The sequence below is a fragment of the Diuraphis noxia genome, unplaced genomic scaffold, assembly GCF_037042655.1.
Source record: "Diuraphis noxia isolate RWA-SAM2 unplaced genomic scaffold, SU_Dnox_SAM2 contig0002, whole genome shotgun sequence".
NCBI lineage: Eukaryota > Metazoa > Arthropoda > Insecta > Hemiptera > Aphididae > Diuraphis > Diuraphis noxia.
In genome coordinates, this window is record NW_028301712.1 from 72032596 (window position 1) to 72059263 (window position 26668).

Here is a 26668-nt window from a genome sequence, read left to right on the forward strand (position 1 = left end):
TTGTGTTAAGAAACTATACTAACTAATGGTATAGATATAATAAAACAATGTTTATTAAATTGTGCTTCTGTTGGTTGTGTCCTGCTTTTATATATTTTTTTAGCTATTATTTTCATAAATATATGTTTATGAAAGTATATAGGTATTTTAGATTCTGAGTGGAGCGGGGAATTTATTGATTTTACCATGATGTGTGTTTTTTTTGTTTCTGTCATCACGTTTTGGGACAGTAAAAGGGCTTCGATTTTCAACTTTGGTACCTCGTTCGATCAGAAGATGAATCTAGTTGGTACTTTTAGGGATCAAAAGTAAAAAATTCTCAATATTTTTCCCAATAATCGAGATAAACAAACTAAAAATTAAGGGAAAAACGGGGAATTTTACACACAATTAGTTTTCGACAAAATCGATTTTGGTTTTTGATGTAACTTTAAAACAAATGACCATAGATAGGTACATGAAATTTTTTACCGAATGTTTATATAAGTATAATCTATCCATAATGCAATTTTCAAAAATTCTTGACTTAAGTTGAACTATTCATATGTATATGCAATTTTTGATCATTATAAGTTTTTTTTTAAATTAATATCGATAAAAATTTATTTGTTGGGTAGAAAAGCTTGAAAATTTAGTACAAGGCTCCTAAGACATTGTTACGATAGCAGTTGAAAAATATCAAAAATTCAAAGCACGATTTTTTTTTATAAGCATTTAAAGTTAAAATTTTGACTAAATACGTAAAAATTACGGCAATGTTCAAATAATGTTCAAATTATCTTATAAATATAAATTCATAAAAGTTTTTATTTTTAAATCTAAGATTTGCGAATTTAATACAATGTCCCTAACATATTGTTACAATAGCAGTTGAAAAATAAAATAAATTCATAATTACAACTTTTTTTTATAATATAAGCATAATTCAATGTTTGAATTTTGACAACATACGTAAAAATTATGAAAATTCACAAATTATTTTATGCTAGAAATTCATAAAAAATTTTCTTTTTAAATTTAAGATTTTAAAATTTTTAATAATCTATAATATATCCTAGACAGATAAACCGTCTCCGCTCAGAATCGTTTTTCGTATACAATGATATAATATCATTGGATTCAAATTTAATTCAATCCATTACAGTAACCCACTTGTAACCTACTGTACAGCAGAGCAACATCCACGACTTATCCGCTTTTTAATTAAATAAATATAAATAGTTAAAAGCTTAAGCTGTTCATGTTTCTACAAAAAAAGTAGTTATATTCTCTTTGGATGGTTTGAATTTTGAATCAGGTGTCTCTAAATTTAAAAGCAATCATAATAACAATTTCATTCATGAATAATTCTATGAAAACTCCTATTGATCCAAAAAAAAAAAAAAAAAAAAAAAATAGCTATAATGATAATAATAAAAAATATTTGGTCAAGATATTGTTATTTTTTTTAAATTGATTTATATTTGCAGTTGACAAACAAATCAAAAACTAGTAAGGCATTGAAAAGGTTTATTTTTTCATTATATTCTACTATCTAGCGTTGGTGCTGTATTTCCTATTCAGACAGTTAGGAAAGGTATTAAGTACTATTTTTCAAATATCAACTACTATCAATAAATAATGAAATTTTCCTTGAAATTATCACAAAAAATCAATGAAGTTTTATATATATATGTGTAGGTATTTATATAATATTATTTAAAACTAGAAAGTATCACATTTTGCTCAGCATCTTATGGGCTATGAATATAAGTTACATTCTACAGTAGACATTTTTAAATGTAGGATATATGTATATAAATTATATATCGTTAATAAATAATACAAAATTTTTTATTCATCTATCTCTCATGACAATAAAAAAAATTATTTTATTTGCAAAAAAAAAAAATAGATAAGATTTTTATTTACAAGCAAAATGTGGTATAGAAAATCTAAGAACTCGTGCTTTAAAAGGATACGAGGAAATGAATCGTTATATTATAATTTCTATATAAATTCAAAATATATTCAAATATATTTATTTTTCTAGCTTACACACAATATGCTCTTAAATAAAATTTGTTTTGCATTTTAAATTGAAATAAAATTCTTTGTAAATGTAGTGCAGGAGATATATATGGGTGGTTATTAGGTTAATATTATTGTTTCAGAAAATTGTGCTTTTTATTTTACCTAACCAATTTTCCTGGAAATTTATTGTTGCGTATAGTACCTATGTAACTCATCATTAAATTCATCAATGAGAAATAATATGTTTGTTGTCTTTTGGCAATTTATCGTGTATACACACACATATATATTGTTTAAACAGTGAACTCTAGAAAAATATATTTACTTTTTACGTAGACTGTTTGTTCGGATACCTACTATAATACCTACCTCATATATGGACAATACCCTTAGAATAAATCTTTCAATAATTTATTTATAAATATTTATAGTTATCTACTCATACACATCAATAAACATTGTATTATAATATACGGTCTATGTAGATATGCACCAGTTCTAAAGAAATTTCCTAATTCTTTCTGGTGCAGATTTTCGCGAATATTTTTAAATAATTTTCAACAGACCACTTTCTAATGTCAGATACGCGAAGCTTCCGTTAAGATTATTTCTGGAATAATGATTGTGAATATCACTGCAAGGACTGTGTATCGTGTAATACGCTCAGCTGCATAAGCATAATGCACAATATTAATATGTGTACGTCACAGTATGTCATAATATGTATATTTGAATATAGCATAAAATATATAATATGGACCTAACGACCTACAATGCCATATGAGCGCTTTTTATTCTATTAGGTATGTATTATTTTTCAAGTATTGAAAATATCCGGTTCTCCCTTCCCACCGGAACTGTCTACATACTTCCGTTAAAATAAAACCACGTTTACTGTGTATATCCATTTATTCAAAAAACTATTTCAACGAAATTCTGAATCTTATATTTGACAATATGTTTTTGTATCATGTTGAAATTGTACAACTACGTATCATATACTTGAGTAAACATTTTAGGGTTGTACTTATTATTATTGATTATTGTATTACGTGTTTTATTTTATTTTAATATATTATTATAAATGTATCTGCAGGACATATAATGTTAAAACTTTAAGTTTTTTTTTTTCTGGAGCTCGCATCTTAAACAAAAACGTAAATCAGTGAACTCTGCTAGACTGCATCTTCTGAGACCTCTATTAAAATCGAAACTTTCTCTAGCCAACAAACTTACAATATACAAATCAATAATTCGTCCGGCTTGGCTTTACGGTATCCAACTATGGGGGCCAGAAAAACCATCTAACATTAAAACCTTGCAAGCATTCCAATCCATATGTCTACGCATAATAACCGCTGCCCCTTGGTACGTTACCAACAAAAACCTTCACAAAGACCTGAACATACCAACCCTCAACGACTTAGCCAAATCCTACTACTTAAAATTTCACTCAAAGTTTCGAGCTCAACCAAATCCCATAGTTAAAAGTATATCTTCTACCTCTATTATTCCTAGAAGGCTAAATAGGCAATGACCTAGATATCTGATCAATGCCTAAAAAAATAAAAATAAACTATGGAGAAAATACTAAAAATTAAAACCTTAATTTCTTGTCAGGTGGCACTGCTGGGAGCCTTCCTTTTCTGTAATTAATGGTATTTTATTATTTTGTCATCACACTTACTTATTATACCATTGTATAGATTGTAAATTCACTATTTTTAATAAAAAAATTTTTTAAATGTAAGGACGTATTAGTATTAATATACCTATCAGTTTTTTATAAAGTTTTTCTTACACTATTTAAAATATAACAAACGACCAAGGGTTGTATAAATGTATAGTACATAAATTATCAACGTTTTTTCACGGTTTTTATGCAAAAACAAACAGCATATTATTTTGTTATTATATATTTTATCTACATGATATGGGCAGGTAAAACTCCAATTTCATTTATTCCATCAGGCGATAGATATACTTACCAATACAAAGTTAGAATAAAGTTACATACGTGTCATCTCTAGATCTATAAGAAAGTGGAATACTACATGTATATATATAATATATATTTAATTACATACTAAATGATCAGTTTATGTAGATATTTTAAGAAAATTCAAACACAATATTGGGTCCACGAAAAATTATTTAGCATCACAATTTAGGTATATATAGATGTACCTCAACATATAAGCCACGTCTAACTAAGACTAAATGTAAACGATAGATATAATAATAACTGTAGAAAAATTAATTATAAACAAATATGTATACAGCAGGACGAAACTTGTATTAAAAAATAAAGTTCACACCACTTACTAAAGCTTTAAATGTTTTCTAACAAAATTGTTCATAATTTGTTACTATGTAATTTATTAATTATTTAGCTTTTTTCAATAGGCCTTCGAAGCAAAGAATTTGAAAGATACATTCAGATCAAAACGAATTATTATTTACTGTTATTAAAATGTATAATTCCAATATATTACCTAGTTTTATGAGTATATATTATATTTTTTTCATGCGTAGTTATAACATTAAAGTTATAGAACTGCAGCAGTGTAACTTAAATAAATTATTCAAAATTGTAACATTTTCAAGTGAAGACTATAATTTTCTACTTTTCTAAGAAACCCATCTGCGTTAGTATAATATAATAATTACTGTTTATTTGATTTGTTCGTGTTTCTTTTATGATGTTAGTTTGTTTTATTCCCGTGAATATTTTTTAAATTTCAAATAATTTCAATAAAAATGGTTTCATAGAAAATCTTAAGTTAAAATATATTGTACATGCAGCTAACTTTTTAATTATCTAAGTAAAATACATAACTATTGGAAAACTATTTTAATAAAATTTATTAATTAAGTGAGTTTGATACTTTGGTAAATTATTATAATAATTTTTTAGTTACAATTTCATTGCAATTTTATACTACATTATTAATAAGTATATATTTAAGATTTCATTTTTTTTTCTTTATTAAACAACTATCCGTGGCGTCTATGGCCATTGGATGTAACAGTACATTATCTATTAGTATATTTACATATTACATTAATATTTAAAAAGATTTACAAAGTAATTAAGTATTTAAAACAAGACAAAGTAGTAATAAGATTTCATTTTATTCTACTGTGTAGTTGTCGTATAACATTATAATATTATATTGATAACTGTGTACTTATTTAATGTGTTAAAATTTTAGTTCGTATTAGTGCTGTGTATTTTACGTGAATCACTGTATAATATTACAAATAATTATAATATTTATAACAATGATAATAGTAATCAGTTTATTATTTTTCCAATTTAAAAAAAAAATAATAGTATCAGAATCTAAAAAAAAGTCTGACCTAAATGTATTCGTATTTATTATAAATAATATGAAAATATTTGAGCTAAATTTGATATCGTCAAAAATTGTGTATGGATCCATCAAATGTATTACAAACACACATCTATAATATATAGTATAATTTATATGGTTACTGTGGTTCATATTATTATTAGGTATATTGTAGAATATGAATATTAAAATAAAAGTTAATTCAATAATATCGAATACTATGATTATCATCGAATGGGTTCACAAATAAAACCATGATTTATTTGTAAACCATAACAATAATATTGTCGAATTACAAAATATGTATCATTATTTAAAATAAAATATAATTTATGAAACACTCCTCAACTCTAAATTTGAATTTATGGATTATCACATAGAGTATCATCGAGAGAAACGAATACAAATGAAATCCTAGCATTGCAAAATTCCTATAGCTCTTTAATGACTCTTCTTTGCTCCAACATATATTTCTCAAACCTAATTTTGCATTTTAATTTGTAAACGACTATTGATCAAATTATTTTATCCATGGCTTCCAGCCTCCACAGTATCTTTAAACTCTGACAATACTGTGAAATCCTCATACAGATTAAAAAGAAATTGATGTGCACTGTTAAAATATTAAAATATTAAAAAAAAAATAGATATTTAAGAAAAGTGTCGTTTTAAAGGGTTATTTATTTCCTTTACCAATCCCATTCATGTTACACCTAAATACTCTCAGTATATTAGCTTATTTTCGAAAAGATTATTTATTTCAAATACAAAATTAAAAATAAAATAAATGCAATAGTACTTACGCATAATATTATACTTGGTCTATATTTTTATGTTTTTACGTCATCCACTTCTTCCAAGTATTTTCCGTAATTGCGTTTGATTTTTGTGATAATGTGTCTGGGTAAATTATTATGCATTAATCTCGAAACTTTTTGATTGGGTCCAATCAAAAGCAGGGCGTCGGTAAAGTACTCGGAGGCTAAGTCGTCATCGTCATTGTCCATGGCATCCACCGCGGCGTTTATCTGCAACAATAAACTCTAAACTCGACTGCTCACAAACTATCCGAAGGATTATTAATTATTGTGCACATTTGTACACATCGTGGAGATTATGATGTTAGCAACAAATTAAGTTCATATTAGACTAAAACTTAAAATTGAATAAAATTAATACATTACGAAACTAACTATATAAAACGCTTAGGTAGGTACATATATACCATAGCCATAATACTGTTAAGATAGTATTAATATAAAACAATGGACAGTCGTAATTATCACGAAATGTTTATTTTTTTTAAAAAGATTATCATAATCTGTACTTGCAATATATGTGTTAAATTTAAAGCACTCGTTATTGTAATAGTAAACGATTTTGATGAATATAACATTTCGTACTTTATATATTTCATTGAGTTTAAAGATATTATTAATTAATCTCAATTCAATCAAATTTTCCATATTCTTTAACTTTCAAAACGCTAATATGTATTAATTACTATACATAATAATATTATCCTCAATTTCGGTATATTTTGTCAATAAAATAAAAACTAATTTTCGATTTTACATATTATTATATGAATTTCACAAGTTTCATAACATTTCTAGAGTAATTAAATATTATACATAAACATATAGTGACGACGAAAATTTTGTAATATGCGATTTTCCTTCTCAACCTCGATGTTAGAACCATATTATTGTAAAGTTCATTATACATTAATGCTACAAAATATTACATTAGTATAGTTGGTTAAAATTTGTAACAGATGTTCACCAATTTCCCTAAGCGAATATTTTTAACATTTAAAAGAAAATGTTTCGATTTCTCTTATCCAAATGTACAAATTTCTCTGATTTTATTATATGGATACACAATTATTATAGAATATACATGACATTTATATTAACAAGTGGGATACGTTATATATGGCCATTTATCAAAAAAATACTTCGTCCTTATTATAATCTATATTATTATATACAATTCTTTTTATGTATGTTTGTTCGGATTTAACTCAAAATCTATCAATCGGATTTTGATGAATTTTTTTTTAAATAATCCTCATGACTAGAAGTGCTATAGGCTATGTTTTGTTCAAATTTTACTAACAATTTAATTAGTAATAAAGTTTCTTTTGGTTGTTTAATAGTTTAAATAGTTTTTTGTATTTTTGATATTCCCAGAGCAAAAAAAAACACCAGCCAGAATACCTCTTAAATCTGTATCATATATGTATTTCTATGCGTATAAACTTATGGATAGAATTGATGTAATTGAAGTAATTATAGTGAATAAATTATAAAAGGAGAGCACTCGAAAAATATTAATGTGCCGCCAAGATATTTAGGATGATACGAAACTTCTACGACATACTGTAACTATATAGTTTAAATTGTTATGTTTTTAATAACCCTAAAGCTAAAAAAAATCCGGTCATACTCATTATTATGGATATTCTTCACTCCTCGGGTAAGACTTTGTGGATGTGTTAAATTTAAAAAAAATTATAAATAATTTCTTCAATAAAATGATTTTGAATGGAGCTTCAGCTTATGTAAGACTATTTTACTTGGAAATTATAAATACATTTTTTACTATGCCGGTTTTATAAACCACTATTCTCGGAGAACAGGGGAAAAAATGTAAGGAGAAACAAATCTGCACACGGGTAAATACGGTTAGTAGGTATAACTAGTATATTTATAACATATTATTTTACAAATGAAACATTTTAACACTATCTATTTTTTTTAAATTTTTTTGATAAATTTATTGCATACCTGTGATTATTGTAAAATATATTTTATTTTCTATTTTATTATATTGTGTATATTATTTTATGTCAAGTGTGGTACAATATTGCGGTATTCGTGTATATTATACCATTACATCCCTACTATATGTTGAGTACAACTGTTGAATTTTGCTCTTGAGGTAGTTTAGGGAGAAATGGAAGCATAAAAAAAAAAAATTAATTGTGAGGTCAACTGGTCAACTGGCCAAGCCCTATTCAATAAAATTAGGTATTTTATTAATTCACATAAAAACATAATAATTTTATAAATTTTATAATTCGTGGGTATAAATGATATAGAAGACCAAGTTCGATCGATTTAAACACTACGCATACCAACTAATATTATGATATCGTTTCTTGCATTTTTTGGTGGTTTATTAGTATTTTATTTTTGATTGTGATAGTGATTGTACCCAGCCTATTGCCGACGGTGATGGTGGAATTAGTGACGACCCGAATGGCCGAATAGAATTTCGAATGAAAAACCGCAGTGTTCTTCCGGAAAACTATACGCTAGACACCATCCATCGTAAAAGGGTCTTCCGGGATTCATAACGGGTGCCTGAATTATAAAACTATATATACCTACCATAGTTTTGTTTAATATATATATATATATATATGTAATGAGTCCGAAATTCCGATCTCACATTGAATAAATATATTATGTACAACCGTCCCCCGCATGTCCCAAGAGTAGGCTCATTATATACGCAGGTAGTAGGTACATAAACGTAAGTACCATCAAACATTTGCCACTCGCATAGTAATACGTATTACGCGCAACGGTTCATATTCCACGCGAAATTAATCTCGTTTATGGTAAAAATTCAATTACACACGCGCGTGTCCCTTGACTCTACACTCGTCGTTATAATATACGTATAGATATTATAATACACTGCTATATATGCATATATAGCTGATACCTATTTCACGAGCACATATTATTTATGGTAAAACTAACAAATACGTATATATAGGTTACACGCGTTGTATATTTTGAAAACATCATAAAACATAAAAATATTTTCTCTTGTTTTCTTTTGTAAATATATTTATTTTATTTTTTAACACGAATTATGTATTATACACTACAGTTAACGGTTTTGTCTTTAATTATTTAATTTATTTATAATTATTAATAATAATAACAATTTATTAATAACAGTAATAAAAATTTCACATACCTATCAACGCTTTTTAATGAAAACAAACTTCCTTGAAGAGAACATTCTTTTAACATACTTTTATGCTAGTTTTATGATTTTTTAAATGATTGCTCTTAGTTTACTTAGCTTATAATTGTGGTGTAGTGGAGCAGAGTGCAATTTAGGTCATATAATATTATATAAATCTAGCTTTAGACATATATAGGAGACCACCCATATTCACTTATCTACGCCCAGACCAAATCCCTGGGTCTAGAGACTTTAAATTTTGTACAGAGGTACCTTAAGCAATGAAGGGGCGCAATTAAAAAAGATTTTTCAAAATTCTACAGTATAGTAGTCTTGATAGCAGTTTTGTTTTATGATGCGAAAACCACCTAAGAAAGAAATTGTCAAAATACAACCCTTAACGGGGCTAAAAGAGGTAAAAGAGTTAAAAATAAAAATATAATCTGAATCGGCCGGAACCGCTGAAGGTATATCCACTGGAGTATGAAATTTAGACAGTCGTTTTATTTCATGGTGTAGACACCCACTGAGAAAAGATTTTTTTTAAATTCGACCCCTACAGGGGTTAAACGGGTTATATTAAATCATATTAATTCCTATTAGGCGGACGAATGTTAATTGCTACTTAATAGATAAATAGAAATTACTTTAAGGTACGGTAGCCCCCAAAAAAGATCAAGTTGCAATGAAAATTATTGATAATTTAAGTCACTATCACTTATATGTATCATGAAATTTTAAAGACTAATGAGTTTTACCAAAATTTTAAATTGATTAAGTATTTCTTAATTACTAGCGAAATTGCGTTACGAAATTTAAAATTTGTAAAAGACACTGTATACGTAATTAAAAGTAGGTACCTAGCTACTTTTTAGACTTTAATAAAGGTAATGAAAAAAGGTTTTATAATTTTTTTCGCTAGTATATCGTATTTACATATTACCTACCTTGATCTTGATAAAATGATAAACTGGATTGTGACAAAAGACGATATCGTCTATGGAGTCCAGCTGTCTCACTATAGACTTAGCCTTATCCATGACAAGGTGCTTTTCGTCGACCTTATGGTTTGCCGATTGAACCGTATACCAGACTATCAACAAATTCATCATTATCATCGCAATTGTATATAAAGCATTCAAACCGTAGCAATTTTGGCAAAGCATATTATATTTTCTATTTAAATGTGTTCTGTTATTAGTAATAGTAAGTGTTGTAAATAACGACTTCTATAGTGATTTATGAATTGATCAACGCGTTCATATAAACAAAATTTGTTATTTATTAGAAAATAATTAAAAAAATATTTTTATTAATTAGTACGTCAGCTGAATCGACAGAAATCTACAAATTAGCATTGTATGTATGTATTGTATAGGTGCTTAATAATATACGTTATAGTAACAACAATACTCATATTTTATAAAAACATCAAAATATTTTTATGATGGATTGCAAAGTTAATACATTTAGAGTAGGAATAATAATGATTATCAAAAAATTGTGATATTCATAAATATTGCTCACTTCCGGCGCATATTTTCAATTTGAAAAAAAAACAGTTTGTTAAGATAAAATCTTAAGATCTAATGATTTATCGATTTTTTAGTAAGTAGTAAAATTGTATTTAATAAAATAAACATAAACTAATATTGGATAATGCTAAAATAATGTTATGATAAAAACAAAGTTGGTTAAATCAAAATTGTATTGAATAGTTTCAATAACTTGATTTAAAAAATAACAATAATTTTAAGTAAATATTTCGAATAGTCACTTACGATAGGATTATAAATATATATCATATACTTTTCAAACCTTGTAATATACCTATCATACGTCGCATTCTCGAGTTTCAAACAATAATAAAAAACTTACATTAAGTTAATTAAATTGTTATTGATTAATTATATCATATTTTTTCAAACCGAATGGAACTCATTAGTAGGAGTAAAAAACAGAGTTTATAGATGCACTAGAAATATATTCGTAAAACAAATCATATAATATGTTAGACAATATTATACTACACAATTTCTGATAAAGTATATACGTCTTAAGTTTCCATGTACTCTACGCTACATAGGAAATAATATAATATACTATGTCTGTTCTGAGTAGAAGTCTTTCATTAAACCACAATATTGAAACTATAAGTTTATTGCTCCAGAAATAAATTACTCTCAACAGTATAAATTAATTGAAACAAATTTCAAATAAATGTATAATACAATATATAGTTTAAGACAGAACATCGCAGTGTTATAATAATAATACAAAATAATAATAAATAAATATAAATAAACTGTAATAATAACACATTAATATAATAATAATAATTATTATTATAAACTATAATACAAAATATCATTCAACCAGTCGAACAATTTAATCTGAAATAGTTTTCAGTATAATAACAAATATAACTTTTTTCTTCAATAAATTTTTTAAGAATCTTATGAGAAAATTTGTATTCATTTTTCAAATATTAGATATAAAAAGAAATTTTTTATGAATTTCTAACACTAAACAATTTGTGAATTCCGTGATGTACATAATACCACTGCAGCTGTCATCATATTATTTTAAAAATGATTTCCATCGATGGTATTCGTCATTTCATCAAATATAGTATAAAATTAAAATCAGTTGATTGTTTGGTATAGTTTATGCATTTATAGTTGTAGATTTCATACACGTCATGCTGTACGGTTGAGTCGATGACGGAATATTAATATTGGTAATAATTGCTGGCAGATTCTGGCATTCTATAGGAATTTGTCTCTATTTCTTTAACTATGTAGTGCTTGATTCTGAATGTAGTTGTGTTCAATATTTTTTTTAAAACATTTTTCTGTCACTTATATGAACTCGTCCGTGACATTTGATTTTAAAATATTCGTTACATTTCCATATAGATATGATACCATCGTCTTTTTCTTTTAGAAAAAGATTGCATTTGTGCGAAAACATACATTTTCCCTTTTCATTTGTTTGAAATCTTTCATATTTGAATATCCATAATTGTATACCATTCTACAAATAACGAACGAAAATAAAATCACTACAATAAAATCGCATCAATGCGCGGAAACAAAACAATGATATACATCGATGATTTAACGATTCCACAATCGATGGTTGTCAAATTATTGTGACAACAGAATATACTTTTTATATAATTATTGTTCATAGGTTATCATTATTGGTAGGTACCTATGGTCTATATATATATGTGACGACGACCAAGTTCATGATCCGATATAATAATAGACATACCTGTTAAGTATGATAATAATCGATAAATTGTCCCACAATGGACAATTGACCCAGCAGCGTCGTTTCATTTTTTTTTTTTTATATTAGGTTTCAGGCAGACAGTTTTGAGATTTCACTAGACCTAATTAAATTAAATAATATACTTATAACTTATAAGTATATTATTTAACTATTATAAGTTATAAGTATACGTTCCCATGTTTTAATTTTTGCCATAGATCATGGACGACATCAACAGGTTACAGGAATAGAAAAAGTAATTTAAAAAAAACTAAAAGATGATAAATAATTAATTCCCGTGAAAACTGAAAAGTTGATAAGTAATAATGAATTATAAAAGCAGCTTGAAGAAGTCAAATATTTAATGCAGCAAAAAAAGCACATAAAATATAATTTTTTTTCTATTAATAAAAAATCCCCCCGGTGTAATAGGTAATTATTAGGAAATGCATATATTATTATACATAATTTTATTGACTATATATATTTTATATTTTTAAGTTTTCTACTAGTAAAACACACAAAAAAAATTATATTCTAAAAATGCGATTACCACGTCGATTTTTAATGATTAGCAAATACGTCTACAATGTCTTATTAAAAGTAGGGGTTCAATCGCACACCCTAGCCTTACAGCTTTACTCCAACTTCGCTCCATCATCGCTTGTAGATGGTTTAATGAGTAATCGGGACTGCGATCATAATTTACGAGAGATGAACTGAGTCACGATGAATATGATACGTGACCCCGTAGGTATATTTTACGCAACGCGCATGTATTTATATCGTATAATAACAATAATTGATAATAATTTAATCGATTAAAGCCACACATGCCAATGTATACGAAATGTGTTTTAAAAGGATTGCAGGAACGCTAATGATATTAATGTCAACATATTTTATCGTATCAACAAATTGGCTGCCAACTATATAACTGTTGTGTGCTGTATAATTCACGCACGCGATATTCTAATATTATATTGTACGGTTTTGATGAGACACGAGTGGGGATATAGTTATATAGGACAACAATTGTGCGATCGTTATGTGTCACAAAAACGCCGAAAACCTATATAATAATATATTGGTAAGTATGATATTCTATATTCGTGTTTATGCGTACTACAATATTTGCATGTACATAATATACATAACGGTATCAGGTTGTGTCTATTATACAACATTTTTTGTGTCCGTCAATAAATAATATATTTGCACAAATAAATATTCTTGAAATGCCTTTATACCTAATAACATTTTGCAAAAATACTTAAAACTATAAGACTGTACTCGAGTAAGACGCATTTGTTACAATATGCAGCATAATTTTCTTTTAAAAATGTTTAATATTGCAATGTAGTATAATATAGGTATGTGGGACGATGAGCGGAGGGTAGGGACTAGCATACGTATTAAGTTAGTATTAATATTAGCATACTCGTACAATCCGTATTATAATATCACATCAAAACGTGTTTACAGGTAATAACCAAATTATGATACCGAATTGGTACCAAAAATCGTAGTTACTTATAAATAAAATATAGGTACATATTATAATATATGATTACTGAATGGTATAAGCCGTATAAGGTATCCTCGGGTCACACATACAAAAGTAAGTATAAAATTTGTTAAATTTATATGGATAGAAAGAAATAACTGTTTTATTATTTTCCGTAAATAAATGGGTTGGCTTCGGATAAAAACTAGGTATTTTTTCTTTTTCTGACACAACCACCGAAGGAGAAAAATAATTAATAATTAATAGAATGAACTAAAAAGATCTAGTTTCCAAAAAAAAAAAAAAAAAATAGTATTTTTTACAAAATAAATATAAAGATATGTTTAGATATTTTTGCGTTAACGGTGAGTCAAAATGTAATATAAATATTATATTTTTGTGGTTTATGTATTACATGCGTGATTCTTAGTTTTAAATATTTCTATCCAAACATACAAACACTGTTAGTTGGTAGTAGCATGAACTGATAACATTTTAAATTCTAAAACTTATGTTTGTATAATTCTTACTTTTAAGTAGTAAAACTAAGATAAATAAATTTGAATTTTTTGATGAGACCGTTGTGTATAATTTAACGTGGGATGTTGATGGTAATCGGTAAAAAAAACTAAAGAAAAAAGAACAATTTTTTAAAATTTGAATACATAAAAAAAGAATAAATATATCAAATGATTATAAAGATTAAAAATGATTATTTATACACATTTACACGAAAAATATATCAACTTACTATTATTAATCATTTATCAATTAATGATAACATCATATAATAATTTTACAAGCGTTAGAATAAATAAATAATATTCAAATTCTATATATAAATATATCAATAAAATAGCAAATAAGAGACACATATATATATGTATATCTTTCAAAAGCTACTTTTTCACCTCCTTTAGGGGATTTAAAAGTTTTCATTTCAAATGTATTTAATAAATTAAAATATAAAAATTAAATGAAAACACTTTAAAACTTCAATGACTGTCAATAGAGTAAAATTTAGTTCACTAAAATAATAGCATAAAAGTACGAAAGGTCTACATGGGGAATTTCTAGTAATAAAATATTTTTTTTTTTTTATTTAAAATTAAGCCGCAACAACAAAGATTATTGGCTGAAGTTAAATTTAACATAAGGTGATAAAGGATGGATATTTATACAATTCAAGCTTGGGGTGTGAAAGTGTGTTTAGATTAAGTTATATAATTTAGTTAATTTTAAAAAGGTAAATATCTTCTGAGTGTTGTCGGGGTCAGGACCAAGAGCTTCGTAGAGATTGTCAGCTAGTTTGAGGTTGACTCTAACATTGTTGTGTTCACGGCAGAAACATATGATGTGTTTGACTGTAGGTGTTTCGCCGCATGAGAAACAAGGTTCGGGATCCGTTTTAGACATTAAGTGTTTGTGGGTTAACCATGTGTGACCGATTCTAAGTCTATTAAGAATTACTTCTTGACGCCTGGTAAGTGGAGTGGTTGGCCATGGGAAAATGCTGGGTTTGATTTCGTTTAGTTTAGTACGTTGGGTTGACCAGGAGTGTTGCCAATTTTTTAGAATGTGATCAGTAATAAAGTTTTTTGAGTCTTGCAGAGTATGTGAGCCGATGATTAGAGAGTGAGGAGATGAGATGGACTGTTTGGCATATGTGTCTGCTATCTCATTTCCAGGTATGCCGATATGACTAGGTATCCATATCATGGAGATAGTCTGTGCGTTGTTTTGGAGAAATGATATCTGGTTCTGGATTTTTTGTGAAATGCTATTAGGTTGGAAGTAATTTTGGATGCTTGTAAGTGTACTAAGGGAGTCGCTTAGTATAATGGATTTGTTTATTGAGTCCTGTTTTATAATATCTAATGTATGGGAGATAGCCAAGGCTTCGGCCGTATAGATTGAACAATAGTCAGGGAGCTTGAGCATTCGTCTGGTTTCACCGAATGTAACTGCAGCGCCTACGCCGGCGTCTGTTTTGGATCCATCCGTAAAGAAGAATGTGTGGTCTTGGTATCCTTCGAGAATAGCTTGTAGTTCACTTTTATAAATGTTAGGTGTAGTTTCGCTTTTCGGGAGGAAAGATAACTTGAGGTTGATGTCAATGTCCATAGTCCAAGGGGGAGTAGTCGGACATTCATGTTTAATTAAGTCAGAGAATTTGAAATTGGAGTCTCGTAGTTCAGTTCTGATGCCATGGTGGATGTCTAGGTTGTTCTGGGCTCGTCTTGCAGATAGAAGCATGATGTTTTTTTTTCTTATGAGACTTAGGGGTGGAGTATAAGAGATGTTGAGCAAACTGGGAATTGGACTCGATCGGAATGCTCCGGAGGCTAATCTCAGTCCCAGGTTGTGTACGGTGTCAATCATTTTTAAGCTGGATGGTTTAGAATTGAAAAAGAGGAAGGATCCGTATTCTAGCTTGGAAAGAATGAGCGATGTGTATATTTGTTTAAGGGTTGTGGAGTTTGCTCCCCAAGAAGTGTGAGCTAGAGTTTTGAGGATATTCATTCTTAGCATGGTTGCTTTTCGGAGATCTTTAAGGTGTGGGTTCCAGGTATTTTTGCGGTCGAATGTGATTCCTAGTATTTTAATTGATTTTGAGGTTCGTATTGGGATGTCATTCATTCTAATGTCTAATGAAGGATATTTTTTAGCTCGGGTGAATGTGATGCACTGAGATTTAAATGGGGAGAAACGGTATCCTGATGTCTCGGACCATGCAGCAAGTGATAATATTGTGTCTTGTAGATATGGTTGTATGCAGGATGAGTTTTTTGCTGAACACCAAATGTTTAGGTCGTCTGCAAAGAGAGAAGATTTTACTGGGAATTTGATTCTTTCGCAGATGTCGTTGATGGCTACAAGGAATAAGGTGACTGAGAGAGTGGATCCTTGTGGTACTCCATTTTCTTGATTGAAGATTGAAGAGAGATGACCGTTAATTTTGACTTGGAAAGATCTGTCTTCTAGGAAATGTTTGACAAAGATCAGTAGGTTACCGTTACATAGGATTTTTTGTAGTTGTTCGATTATCCGGGGGCGCCATGTGGTGTCGTATGCTTTCGCTATGTCGAGGGCAACAAGTCCCAAGGCTTGGTTGGTTTCTAGGGACTTAGTTATGTCTTTTTGGATTTCATGTAGACTGTTGTGTGTGCTCCTGTGCTTGCGGAAGCCATTTTGTTGAGGGGAAAGATAGTGAGTTTTTTCGAGAAACCATCTCAGTCGCGAATCGATGATCTTTTCAAGTATTTTACACATTGTATTGAGGAGAGATATTGGTCTATATCCCTCTGTGCTAAATTTGTCCTTCCCTGGTTTTAAAATCGGGATGACGATGGCGTGTTTCCAAGATTTTGGGATTTGTCCGGTATTCCATATTTTATTGTACAGGTGGAGGAGGAACTGTATTGCTGATGCGGGTAGGTTGTGTAAGAAGCTGTATGGGATTTCATCAGGTCCGGGAGAGAGGCTAGAGCATTTGGAAAGGGCCCAGTTTAGCTCCTTAGCGCTAATGGGGATGTTTAGATGGTGTTGATCCTGATTTAATGGGCTGTAGTTGGGTTGGAGCAAATGCTGTCTACTGGTCAGGTTATTATTAAGAAATGATTCATTATAGTTGTTATCAGAACTGTTCAAATAGAAATGGTTACCGAGAAGATTAGCAACCTCGATTGGATCGGTGAGGAGAATGTTGTCATTTAATATGAGAGTCTGTTTTTCTTTGCTGTTGCCACGTAAAGATCTGATTTTGCTCCATACAGAGCTGGGGTCGCTTTTGGGGCCTATGGTAGAAGTGAAGTTCTTCCAAGAGGATGCTTTACTGCGTTTTACGAGGAATTTTGTTTTTGCACGAAGTTCTTTTAGGCGTATGTGGTCCTCGATTTTTCCCGTTTTTTGGAACCGTTTTAATGCGATATTCTTTTCCTTAATGGATAGCTTGATTTGGGGGTTCCACCAAGGAACTTTAGGATTGTTTAGAGTGCCATTTGTTTTTCCAATTGATATGTTTGCTGCATTAGTTATAGAATTGGTTATGTGGGCAACGTCATTTTCGGTCGGACCATCTGGAGGAGGGGGGTTTGTGTTTACGTGGGCTTCGACTAGTTGGGAGAAAAGATTCCAGTTGGGATTTTTGAGTTTCCATTTGTTGGGAGATGTAGGCGAAGTTGCTTTGCTAGAAAGAAGCTCGATCTTGATTGGGATGTGATCACTGTCGTATATTTCGGGAAGAGTTGACCATGAAGTGCGTTGGGCAAGGTTTGAGCTGCATAATGATAGGTCAATCGCTGAGAATTTTCCGTTCGAGGGATTGAGTCGTGTGGGTTCACCGCTATTAAGTAGTATTATGTTATCAGTCTCGAGGACTTTTTCGATTTGTTTTCCCCGGTCGTCGGTTTTGTCCGATCCCCAGCTTAGGCCGTGACTGTTGAAATCTCCCAGGAGGAGAAAGGGGGGTGGAAGTTGTTGTATTATGTTCACAATATCAGTGGATTTAAATAGTTTTTGGTTCGGTATATAAATATTGCAGATGGTGATGCTAGACTCGAGCTGGATGGATGCTGCCACCACTTCCAGAGGAGATTGGATCTGGATTTGGGAACTTGGATAGTCAGATCTGACCAGTATCGCTACTCCTCCGCTAGCTCGGTTGCAGGCTGTTCTGTTGGTTGAGAAGATGTTGAAGTTTTTGATGGGCGGGGTGAAGGTATTGTTGAGGTTGGTTTCTTGTAAACATATGATGATTGGGTCGTGTTGTTGATTTATTAGTTTAATATCATTAAGTTTTTTGACAAGGCCGTTAATATTCCACTGTATTACATTTATGCTCATTGTATATGTTATATTGTTTGTTATTTATGATTGATTTTGTGTGGGGTCTGTTGGTTCTTCGGGCATTAATTGGAATAATAAATTGCGAAATTTAGTTAGTTTAGTTTTCATTCTGGAGCTTTTTATCATGACGTAGGTTTCTTCGATTATTGCCATTAGTGTACGTAATTCGATGTTAGCTTCTTCGCATAGGGAGCGTATATTCATGGACTTATTTGAAGAGCATTCAACCAGGTACTTGAATTGGGTGTATGTTATTGGCAGGGGATTGTCGTCATGGAATAATTTCTGGGCCGGAATGAGGGGGTCATCGGCGGTGTCGTCGTCAGTGATTGATGAAGAATTAGACTGAGATCTTATTTTTTGTTTCTTTTGTTTTTGAACTGTTTGCTGGGCTACTTTTAAAAGGGGGGTTGAAGGGGGGGACATTAGGGATGAGGTGTCAGATATGGGTCTTTTGTTTTGAGTATTGGTCTGCATAGTTAGAGGTATTTTTTCGGTATTAGGCGGAGCTTGGGAAGACGATATGATGTGTTGTTCGTGAGTATCTGATTCCTTGTTTTCCGTATTGATTTGGGCGGGTGGTATTGGGGGTATATGTTCTTCATTGGTGTTCAGATTGGTGTGTTGAACATCGTGTTGGGAAGTTTGGCTTTCTGCTTGGTCAGGATCGATGAAGGGTGGTGTCAGATCGCTTGTTGGAGTGTCTATAACAGTATTTTTGGAAAATGTGGTAGGAGGAGAAGGTGTTTCGGAGATAGTAGAGACATTCTTTTTGCAGGTCTGAGCTGTGTGACCCGTTGTCTTACATGTGTAACAAGTAATCGTGTCATCCGTGAAAAAAATTCTGAACTGAGACTGATTATGGTTTAAGATCAGCGACCCAGGGAGTTTTATCGTGTCTTTAATAAAATATTATTTTATATGTATTACTAGTTATATTTTATGATAAAGTATGAAAAGGTCACCTATAGTTAACTATAAGGCACTATGATTCATACTCAGTAATTCCCAGTAATAAAAATGCAACTTACTCTATAGTATACTAAGCTATATTGTATTTAATATATAAAAATATACCAAGTACCTACCAACTTAAACCTATCTAACTTAAATTGTTTATACATAGAGAGAAAATAAATAGTGCACCGACATCCTCTTAAGGAGTTCAATGTAGGCAATTTTGATGTGTGTTGTAGGTAGTATGTACTAGGTTGTAAGTGATAATTTTTTAATTTATATAATCAGTAAATATATTTAAAATTTTTAAAAATTGTTCTTTTTCCGTGTTCTTTTTTTCCGGGATTCATATTTGATAATAAAGTAGATACAATCTTGTGTAATATATTACACAATATATATACTTACGACCTACGTTTAATAATAAAACATAATATTTAATTTCAATTTTATATTTCAATTTTTTTTTATACTTAAATCATATAGATATCCCATACCTCCGTGGAAAATTATTATTATTTTTTCTTTAAAACAATATACATTCACCACCCTCGTTGCAAGTACGATATTTTCTAATTTATAAATTGAAATATTTTTACCTTTTGGTGAACATTCAATTTCAGCTCAGATAGTATATAATCAGTTAATTGTACCACAGAACAAAATGAGCGTTGGATTTTGTGTAACCCAATTACTTTTACACCGTTATCAGTGACGTCAAGGGAAATAAAATACACAAGTTGATTTACTTGGAGGATTTTCGCCTGATTTCACTCAAAAAGTTTTTTAATCATATACAAATATTGGGCTCTCCAAAAGTTAAAAATAAAATAAATTAAATATGTCTGCAAATAAAAAATATCTATATTACGTATTTTCTCGAGTCCATTAGCATCCAATAATATTATATTAGTAAACTTTTATTTCGTCACATATTTTAAGCACTAATTTAATTAACTTTATCGATCCATCATATTATTAATATATTATATAATACCGGATATCCAGACTTTAATGAGCAGTTTAAATAGTATAATAATATTATAATGTTCTCTTTTACGATTCTTTTGATATTAACTTGTATACATGGACATATTATATCGATAAAAGTAAAAATATCTTTTTATTACTGCTAAAACGTTTCAAGTTATTATTTTATTTCTAATAAATGCGTAATATTATTTTATAACGACTATAAATGAAAATCTATGATGATGAATTAAGGTATTTCCAAGGATATTTCTAAAATACATTAAATTCACTTAATATAATAGGTAGGTACCTACTATAAGATGAAAAGTATTAAATTAATTAATATGACTTTTAATATAATAATTTCGTTCCCTTTAGTATTATAATTTTAATCACGATTACATGGGTTGAGTTAGTAGCGTAGCGAGGATTAAGACGAGAAGGAGCGGACACAATTCAGCCTAGTTATTTCAGTTTTTGTATTGAAATGATATAAATAATACATTTATTTAGAGGGGAAGGCAATTTAGGGAGAGAGTTTAGTACCTAAAACTTCTCTGGCCATGCCATTGTGTTGATTATATGTTTTATTATACATTTTATGTATCCTCTGTTAATTTTACCTGTTGAAAAGTCCAAACTCAGAATATTCATCTTGATCACATCAACGAGAACACTTATGATGTGTAGTTCGTTATAAAATAATTATGCACACTGCACGCATTATGTAATAATAATAATTTGTCACACGATGAATAAAAACAAGCGAACTTTTGTGTGTAAATTAATTTGGCCGGTAAACCTAAGTGTAAAAAAATAATAATAATAACACTTCCATCATATAGCCGAAGGGGAAAAAAACGTACATATTATCTCGCTCGAGTTCGACTTTTCTGCGTGAATGCAGTATATGACGTGTATACTATAATGTGTATATTTTAGCAAGTACCCTACATTTGGGCAACAACTTCTCGGTGCCTTGAACAACCTGCAGTAGGAGTCGACGTCCGGTACCTCAGAAAAGGATTGTTATAATCATTTGTTCATCTCTTTCTAGAATTATTATTATTATTATTATTATATTATTCTGAGCACCGACGAACAAGAATTTATTCCCACATAGGTCATATACAACAACGGCAGGTTGTTTTGTTATTTAATTATTTTTTATTACATTCACGCGTACTTGTGGTGTTTGTGATCAAATTCGAATGACGAACAAACGAGAACGAGTCTGTAGATATTAAGAAAATCTTCACAGTGGACTAGATTTCCAAATATCATTCAATCCAAAAACTGTGGAATGGGCTGGAGACATAATATTATATCAAGCTAAGAGTACCATTAATACCAAAGTTGTTTCAGATTATAGATACCAAAGAGATTCAGATATAGATGAAACGGAGCAAAGACGAAAGAATCAGACGAATGAGGGATTTAGCAGAAGTAGAAAAAGGCCTGTAAAATGGATAGTAGTTATTAGTTAATGGTAAACATAAAAAAATCAAAAATTTTAATACATTATAAAAACTATATAGTTTTATTTTAATATTGTATCTTTATGTTGAAATCATATTAAAACTAAAATTAGCATAACTATGGAATGTTGTGACGATTTGCAAAGATAGTAAAACGTCATAATATTAATTTATAACTAATCAGAGCACTTTACTAAGCCAGACCTAAAAAAGTAAGCATATTAACATTTTTAAAATAAATAAACGAAAAATTATTTCTGTAGTATCTACACCTCTACTTTAACCGAAGAGGATGATGATTTCGAAAGTTGCATTAGTACTATCTCATTTGTAAGTCGGCTAAATATTTTTGCAGATAAATTATATTTATTATTTATTATATTACTATGATAATCACAGGCTATTATTTCTATATAGCTATATTTACATGGCATTATTACTATTAATTATTATGATAATCTAAATTCAAGAGTATAAATTTGTATTTTTAATGTGTTTGAAGCAAAATTATTCTGAATACAATAAAGAAAATAATTAAACTTTACTTTTATAAGTTTATAATTTATTATCAATAAATTATCGATCAAACACTGATATTAAGCAGAAGATAATGACAACCTAGTGATCTTAAGATAATAAATGATTGAATATCATAGTAATAAGTAGGTGGTGGTTAGGTTAGGTTAGGTTAGGTTATAATATAATAATATAGTACTATAATAATATAATAATATAGTATACTATAATAATATATATACTATATATTATAATATAATATAATAATATATAATATATAATATATATATATATATATATATATAATATAATAATAATATATATATAATAATATATATATACTATAATAATATAGTTACCATAATATGGCATAAAAATACATTTATTTTTTTCTGTGTTTAAAATAAACCAGCTATTTGTTAATAGTAAATATTCATATAAATTAAATTAAATTAGACTATACAATTTAAATAAATTGTCTTATTTAATGACTAAAAGTTTTACCTGTGATTATTTTGGGTTTGAGGTCGACCTATATTTATTATAGTCAACTAAAAAACTCTTGAAGAAACTTGTACATACTAAACTTTCAGTACCTACAGATAACTATAATACTTATTTTAAATTAACTATAGCTATTTATTTTTTTTAGTTAGCGTTACTATAAGTTTATTACATAAATGCCTAGTATTAATAATTATACTACTTAGGTAGTTCTAACTGAATTCACAGCTATCCATACAGTTAATATATTTCTTAGTTGATCTATCCAACAACTTATGTAATTCAATTAATTGATTCATTTAAAAAAACTACCCATGAACCGGGGTTCATGGAAATGTTTAATTTATTCTAAATGATTATTATAAATTGTTATTATTATTTAGTTGTAATAATTCAAGTAATATAAGAATCCAAGAACGTTTTTTTTATCTGAGTTTAAAGCATATAAAAATGTTGACGATTATTCAGTTGCTAAAAAAAATGTATATTAATTAAATTTGAGTTAATTTTTTTGGAGGTATCTCATGATTTTGTTATTATATATTTTGTAATCCATTTTAATAATAAAATTATGATCACTTGGCGTTGTTAGCTTTATAGTTTGGATTGGCTATTCACTATTACCAAGACCTGGTGAAACGTAATACCAAATTAATGTTATATCTATACAGGAGCGTAGCCAAGATTTTTTTAGTGAAATTTCTAGGAAAGGAGAATTAATCTCCTCTGTAGTAATAATAAACCTTAATAAATATAAAATCAAAATATATAAAATAGAACCATATGCACGTATCAGTAATACAAATAACAAGTTATCTGAAGCATAACATAATATACATAAGATTTATTTTTTTGCAAAACGACTGTTGTCGGGTATAAATTTAAGGGGTTATATATAACGGCTATATGACATAAGCGCCAAAGGTACAAAAATGACATATCATTCGTGTCAAAATTAATATTTTATATAAGTGGTTACTTAAAAATTGCTATCTAATATCTTATAAAAAATGATATTATAAAATATTATATTAAAAAAATTTGCAATAATAAATTGTTAAACTATAATATACATGCAATTAAATGTAAACTTAATAAAACGGTTGCGATTTTACTAAAAAAAAATGTTAATAGTAAATTATGATATATATATATGCAAATCAATAAAAATGTAATAAATTGGTTAGTTCTAAATTTATTATCTGTTATTTAATATTTATTCACCGCGGAACACAGGTACCTACCTAGGATTTTGGCACTTATGTACGATACAATTTTGGCGCTTTTGTACGACACTACTTCTTTTTATCTTATCTCTTGTTGGCTGCACTTATGTCTTTCATCGGTTAATTCAATTATAACAACTTGTGATTACTACGTCACTTTGGATCGATAGTCACGTAACAACATATTATACTGTGAAGAATTAATAATTTTTTTATTTATTTATTTATATATATTGTTTTTTTCATTATAGTCCATCTAAATTCTAAATCCTTACAATACCAATTCTTTTCACATTTCCCTGTTAGTAATACGTATGGTTTAGGTTCTCATGTCACTCTGGTCTCAATTCCACTAATATGTCTCTTTTGACCACATAATCTAACCACCGTTGCTTCGGTCAACCGTGTGGTCTTTCCCTCTATTTATGTTGTTTACGAATACTGTTTTAACTGTATTATTTGTCAGCTCTCCAGACATGGCCTGCCCACTCCAATCGTGTACCACTTCACACTTGTAATTATTATTGAACTATTTTTCCTTTTCCGCATGAAATCACCTCGGTTGTTCATTTAGTACCTAATTTTCTTTGATCTCACACTCGAGTGTCTGCAGAGTTTTGAACGGAATTATGAATAATTTTGCTTGTCAATGTTTTTTTTTCATCAAATATGACTCTATTTAGTCTATTCTTGTTTCTTGCAGCTGTATAGCCCGAGTACAACACGCATATGACACGACTTAAGTTTTAATAGGTAGTTGATAATACTATATTATACCTTTTGGCTTTTAGGTTTAGGTTTTTCTTTTTTTACCTATAAAATGTTTAATTTCGATTTAAAATCTATTTTACCATATATATATATATAAAAAGGTAGGCATACAAGTGAACAACCTACACATACCATATACATAGTTAAAATCACGATAGATTTATGGAATATACAACTAAATAATAACTAACTCTCAATTATCGTACTTTCTGATGAGAACACGATACCTATATTATACATATGACATAGTTTATCGTTATTTTTAAAACTTTGACGACAATACGCCACTATCATGAAGACTACTGTACCTACATCCATTCAACTGTATGCACAGTATATCCGGTCAGGCTTTTTCTCCATAATTTATATACATACATCTTTTTTGTTTGTATGCACGTCAACCCCTCGGTGACAGCATTCGATTTATTTATATTCTCATAAGGTTTTTTTTTTCAATATACCACGGTATATATTTAATCTGAATCTAGATTCAATGCCAAACGATAACGGTCGGTCCTTTTGTTGCTTGAGAGTGTATAATAAACATAGATTACATTATATAAGTAATGATATAAAATGTACTTTTACATGTACTGCCCCTGCTATGACATTAAAATTCTTCACATGTTGACCTCTATCCAAATTATGGTGACAGCTAGATAGCATATATTACACATATAATATATATCAGAGGTAAATGTCTCACAAACATTATATATTAATATAAGCATTATTGTTGTTACTATTATAATTATAACAACGAATGTGGTGAATTCATTATCGAGGAACGAATTTGTACCCACGTAGATATGTGTATACAGTAACATACGTTATTAACATGGATGCACCTATATGGTTGCACGGTTTTAATCAAATCCATATGATATTGATCGAAACGCAGGCACACAGTTGCTGTGACTTTGTAATAAATTGCAATGAGCTACTATCGTGATTATATTATAACATAGTGACGAAATTATAACGATCTCTGTAACAATGAATTACTGGTTCCAAAATGTATTTATTGGTAGGTACAAGACGCAATAGTTTAGAAAATCTAACATAATATTAAGCACTTGAGCAGATATCGTGAGCATTCACATCACGGCATAAAAACGAAAACTGCGGTTATTATTATTTTTTTTTTCGTATCGCTATAGTATTATTTTTTCTGATACGTTAGATGGTTGAAATAATAATTATTATCAAATATTATTACTTCAAAAGCGTGAAAACTTTTAGAGATCTTTT

At 28.9% G+C, this 26668-nt stretch overlaps 1 protein-coding gene across 2 annotated transcripts in view; it reads left to right on the plus strand.

The window, feature by feature from the left end:
• Positions 1 to 26668, plus strand: part of LOC107173432 (leucine rich repeat protein connectin) — a 273851-nt gene that overhangs the window by 189472 nt on the left and 57711 nt on the right. The window lies entirely within an intron of this gene.